The 5,899-nt window shown below is 35.5% G+C and overlaps 1 long non-coding RNA gene across 2 annotated transcripts; it reads right to left on the minus strand.

Moving 5' to 3' along the window:
- Positions 1-1,961: 1,961 nt before the first annotated feature.
- LOC139890724 (uncharacterized) lies at positions 1,962-5,481 on the minus strand. Of its 2 annotated transcripts, none has more exons than XR_011773433.1 (3): positions 5,143-5,481; positions 3,653-3,765; positions 1,962-2,817 (listed from the first exon to the last, which is right to left on the minus strand). It is a non-coding gene; the product is annotated as an uncharacterized lncRNA (long non-coding RNA). The 2 variants fall into 2 exon arrangements; XR_011773432.1 differs by having other exon boundaries at positions 3,638-3,765.
- Between the last annotated feature and the right edge of the window lie 418 nt (positions 5,482-5,899).

Raw genomic sequence — 5,899 nt, forward strand, 5'->3', positions numbered from 1 at the left:
CATAAAGTGTGACAGAACTTATGCTCAAAGTTGGATTGTGTAGAGAGAAAAGCATCAATAAGTTACTAATTACTTACTTCCATTCCCAATCTATATATCACAGTATTAAGAAGATTTTTTTTTTAATGTACAATCAACAGTAATAAGTACTTCAAAATATACCAAAATTAATTCATCTACAAACTGTAACCGTTTATAACAGCTAAACTGGAGACTTTAACAGTTAACTGTGGTTTGAAAATAAAAACTGATCAATGTAAAATGTACAGAAGACAATTTAAAATAAAAAATAAAAAACGATACACAAGTCATTATTGCTTATTGCCTCAGTCTGAAAAAGGGTCACAAGAAGCATCTAAAACTAAGACCTTTAATAAAAAGAGCTACATTACATACACCCTTAATGTTGAGTATATAACTGATCACACAATTCACAAAGCAAGTGAAGTACCACAAGTTTCTTAACACACAACTACAACCACAACCACAACCCTCTCAACATTTCACACAAAGTACAACATTTTATGCATATGGAACCACCTCATATTCTTGCCTTATGTTTTCTACTAGTCTTCATATTAGCAATTGGAGGCACACCATCACCCACACCAGATGCAAACTTACTTTGTATTAGTGAATGTGGCACCTGCCCTCTCATATGTTCCCCACCACCGTCACCCGTTGCATTAAAGCCGCCACCAATGCAGTCAAAGCCGCCACCTACGCAGTCCAAGCCACCTCCTTCCCCAACATCCGGTGACGTAGAACCACCGCCTTATTTAACTCCCATATACCATGCAACACCACCACAATCGTCTAACTCACCACCACCACCCAAACAAAAGGAGAATTCATGTCCACCGCCACCTTACGTCGCTGAGGGGATGAATGCACCACCGCCACCGCCCAAACTAGTGGTCGTCCCTTCGACTCAGCTTCCACCTACTGATGGTATTGGACAAAAGAATTATTCGAATTCGTACCCGTATTACTATTTCTACACCTCAAAGGGCGTATCTTTTTCTATTGATGTTTCTGGCTTTGTCATCTTTTTCATATCTATTTATGTTGTTTTCATTTTTTCTGGGTGATCATCTACAGCGCCTCATTAGCACAAGTTTTACATTTTGATTCAAGATGTTATGTATTGATTTTTTTGTAATTATCTAATGTTAATAGTGAAATATACGAGTATGTCAATATTCATGTTTGTATGATACTTACATAATACCATAATTTCGCTTATAAGTATATATTTATACATTTGTTTATTTTAACTTCCGAAATGGAACTTTAATTTGCATTCATTAACCAATTATCGTCAACAATTTTGTCAATATATATGTCATATCTTTACCCTGGTTTAATCAGTCTGATCACTTTACAACCATTAATTACCTTGGTTTATTCAGTCTGATCACTTTACAACCATTAATTACCTTAGTGGTTGGGGTTTGATTTTCTCACAGAAGGTGTTAGCCAGTTAGGTTCAAACATGTCTCGTGGAGTAAGGTTGGCAACAGTCACAAGCTAACCCACTTAAACCGAACCGCGGTTGATTCCTAAGACTATATTCTTATACATGACGTATGTCATGGAATTAACACCGTACCATGACGTATGTCATGGAATTAACACCGTACCACATTAACATTTCTTTCCCAACACTAATCATTACATTTCACTAATATGCATGACATATCCTTTCACCATTAAATAGTAAATTTTGTTGGATTAATCGGTTAACATTGACATACATGTATGTATTTGAAGTTGGTAGTCACGTTTCGATGGATACGAATTTACGTGATCATGGCAGAATAAATAAGTAGGATTTACTGATATGTTATATTTATCTTTTAGTGTTAGTTTTTGTAACTTGATATGGTCTTCTAGTTTGACCGAATCTCATGGGTCACGTGTATATGTGGGAACGTAGTGTACGGGTATCTAGGATTAGGTGGTAGAACTTTATTTGGTGTTAACTAAATAAAAACAGACCGAGCGTTGCGGCGGTACATTTGGGTAGACGTTGGTTCTTATTCGTAATACTTGAATCATATACAAAATGTCTACATAGTTAGCAAAAGTTCTTATTCATTATCCATAGGTAGCAGTAAGCTTAGTAAGCTTAACGTATTCGCCGCATGAAGAAATTCCAACTATGCGGCCTTCTAACGATAAGACTGGAATCCGAGCTCCTAGGCAAAAGCTTGAAGCTACTCACCCTTTTTAGTGTCACTGCCTCTGGTATCTTGGAATAGCGCCCTTTTGCCATACTTTTTGAATTGTTGTATCCGTGCGAAGATCTTGCAAAACCTATTCTGGATAAAACCTTGGGCAAAGCCTCTCTTATATGTTGCTTATGCCAAAAAAAAGTAAGATAAAATATGGATAATGAACATACTAAGTATGCTTAAAAGAAATATATGCTTAAAAGGGTCTAATCTTTGGTAAAAGGGTAATCAAACCTTTGTTAATTGCTTCTTGTTATTATATCAAAATAAATAAATGGTTTTATTTACCTGGTGTTAGTTGTGCTGGTGTTGATGAAGTTGTGTTGGTTGGAATATCTTTACTGTATGCGACATGATGCGCAAAGAGAACCTGTAGCAGCGAACATTAGACTTGTTATCAGTTGTATTTCTTGAGTGTGGTGACAAACCTTGGCTACGTGGTTCCACCCTTTTTGGCACTGAACAACTGTTTTTCTGATGAGTGCTGAATGCAATAGAATCAGTTGTGTCTTCGTCCATTTTGCATCGGATTTTACTTGCATAATCTTTAGCATTACTATTAAGGCTTTGTCTAGATGACCTGTATTTTAAAAGTTAGCCAAATAAGAGACTAAATGCTCCTCAAAACTATATACATACACATACACATGTTACTTAAAAGAAAAACACATATTCTTCAAATATTACAAATTAATTATATGATTTATGTTATAAATATTTTACTCTATAATAGCATATCAATAAGCAAATTCGTAGCAGAAAAAACTACACTACGCAATATGAAAGAGAGTCCAAGTAACTACTAAAACCTATATAAAATGTTACTCCTTAACAAAATACACACATACAATATTCAAAACAGTGATTTATTCTTGTAAAGTACGATTAAATATTTTATCTAACCTTCTATTGTGTCGTGAACAAAAGTTTCATTTTTAAGTTCAGTCGAAACAGTTTCATGTTTAACTTCATCCAAACAAAAATACGCGCGCAGCTGGTAGGATACTAAGTGAAATGGAAGTAGAAGTCTCAAATTGGGTTAAAAAGGGTTGTTATGTAATCTATGTTCCCTTAGATAATCAATGTTTCTTGCAGCTGGTACGAAACTAACTATATGGAGCTAATAACTTAACAATATATAGTAAGATAATCAAATGCAGAATATGTTTATACAAACATCAAATACTGATATTCAACTCTCATATTGTAATAGTCAGGTTCCAACATGAAAATTAAAACAAATCTATAGAAAAACACTGTATGTGATGGCATGATGGTAATATATAATACTGTTCTACATATATACAACCAAATATTATCAAACTTATTAACGTAATGGATTGATTTTGCAAGCAATCATTGGTTGACAAATTGCATATAAGAAAAATAGCTATTAGTACCTGTGGAGCACTTACAATGGGAGTACTTAAAACGCTTCCAACCACAGCACCAAATGCATTAAAATAGGCAGGGCCATAGGGTGTCTTTTGGATTGAGGTGCCAACCTTCTTCTCAATTTCAGCACGTTCTGTTTGCAGATAATAGCATTATGAGTGTCAAACTTGAAAACGTTCATTAAACAACGGAAAAAGATCCATTTGGAAAACACCAAATATATATATAAAAAAAAAAAGGAAAGAAAATCTGCTAATGCCATAGCTCATTAATGCAACACTACTTGGTCAGTGATTTTAAGGGAGCACTCGGCAACTCGGTGAGTACTCATATGTTAATCAAGTTTGACTATGACCAATTTTGACCTAGTTTTGATTGATTGTCGGAGTAATCCCGAGTTTTGGCAGCGTTTTTGCCGAGTTTGACTGAGTAATTCCAAGTTTTGACCGAGTAATTCGAGTAACTGGACCAAGTAATTGGGAGACTTTTTTGCCGAGTAAATTCAACGATTGCATAGAACATGTGAAAACATTTTATCGCAAATTCCAAATACTTGTATGGTATCTTATCAACCTATTAATAGAATCCAAGCAAAAATAGGTTTGTGAATGAAGTGTTTCTCTTCTCTGACCACCACCAAAGAGATTTGTGTTGCTGAATTCCAAAAGGAAGGTGGAATTTATTATAGGCGGTGGCGGTTTTGGTGAATCTTTGATGGAAGTCACCCATTTTTTGAGCTCTTATAATTGAAAATCCCATCAGAAGAGAGACACAACATGGTCATCTAGACCCATTCCAACTAACATATTGGATTTAACAAACCCTATAATTGGTGATACTTTCAGTGTATCGCTTTTTACAAAATATTCGCGAAATTGCTCATGAAGATGCTTCCTTAGTAAGACTAATGGTTCTCATAATGACTAATGGTTCTCATAATCTCACAATTTATCAAGACTATATGACTGAACTATAATCCGTGTACTTATAGCCAAAGAAGAGGATAATGCAGCCAAAATGATTACCATCAGCATATAAACAACTTGGATATACCATTGCTGATATGGTTTAACATATCAATATCTAACATTTAAATTTAAAGTCGACTCAAAATAACAAACTGTAACAACGAACGAAACCTTTTTTTACTGCAACCCTAAACACAATTATCATATTACGCCAAACTATTATTTAATGAAAATCAAAATCAGGGAACAAAAAAGAAAAGCTGTGAAAGATGAAGCTGAACAATACCTTTGAGCAATTAAGAAGGAAATAAACCCTAATAATCAAAACCCCCAATGTTAGATGTAGTCGCAGATACAAAAAGACCCAAAATCCAAAACCCTAGGGTTCAATCAAAAGCGACGCCACCCAACCATCGAATCAAAATAAGGGTTCTCCACGAAATCGAAGAAACCAAGGGTTAATTCGACGGCATCGAAAATCGTAGATGTAGGGAAGAATGACACAGAATTAAAAATCTGTAAAAATTATTTGAGAATTATACCTGTTGCCGATAGCGACGGCGCGAAATCCGCAGATGTTAGCACATGAGTGTCGCATGATCATACGAAATCCAGCAAGATTAAAGCACAATCGCTGACGGGTGATGAAAACCACTGTGTAGATGATGGAGCACAAACAAAAAGCCACAAAATTCAAAACCCTAGGGTTAAATCGAGACCCTCACGGCCAGAAAAAATAAACCATCAGATCGAATGATGGTTCAGCCACAAAAGAGAACAAAAGCCAGGGATAATTCGCAATCTCCACAACGGATTTGAAACCCTAGATTTAGAGAAAGTCGCCAAAAGAGTAGAGAGAGAGGAGACGATGAACATGTGTTTTTTTTTTTTTTTTATGTAGGTGGAAGAGATGTCGTTTTAGGGGTGTTTTAAAAGGAATTGGCAAAAATGGTGGTGGTGATTAGCACGCAAGGGTAATTTGCGTTGTATTTACAGGGTCATTCTCATATTAATAAAATTGGAGTGTGTTAAACTCCTTTTCTCTCCTGTCAATGGGGAGTTTGTTTTTACTCCCTATTTTCTTTTGTTAATTCATGTATATTTGGGCCTGTGATTCTATCACTTGGTATCAAGAGCTAAGGTGCGGCTTCAACTAGGGTCATGTTGTTCATGTGATGAAATTGAACCGGGTACAAAAAATCGTTAGAACCAAGTGGGTTTGTTTTCTTGGGTAGTGTAAGAGTTTCACTAGAAGAAATCAAACTGGGGACAAGAAATCGGTAGAGCCCGTGGTTAGTG

Source organism: Rutidosis leptorrhynchoides, chromosome 2 (genome assembly GCF_046630445.1).
Source record: "Rutidosis leptorrhynchoides isolate AG116_Rl617_1_P2 chromosome 2, CSIRO_AGI_Rlap_v1, whole genome shotgun sequence".
Classification (NCBI taxonomy): Eukaryota; Viridiplantae; Streptophyta; class Magnoliopsida; order Asterales; family Asteraceae; genus Rutidosis; species Rutidosis leptorrhynchoides.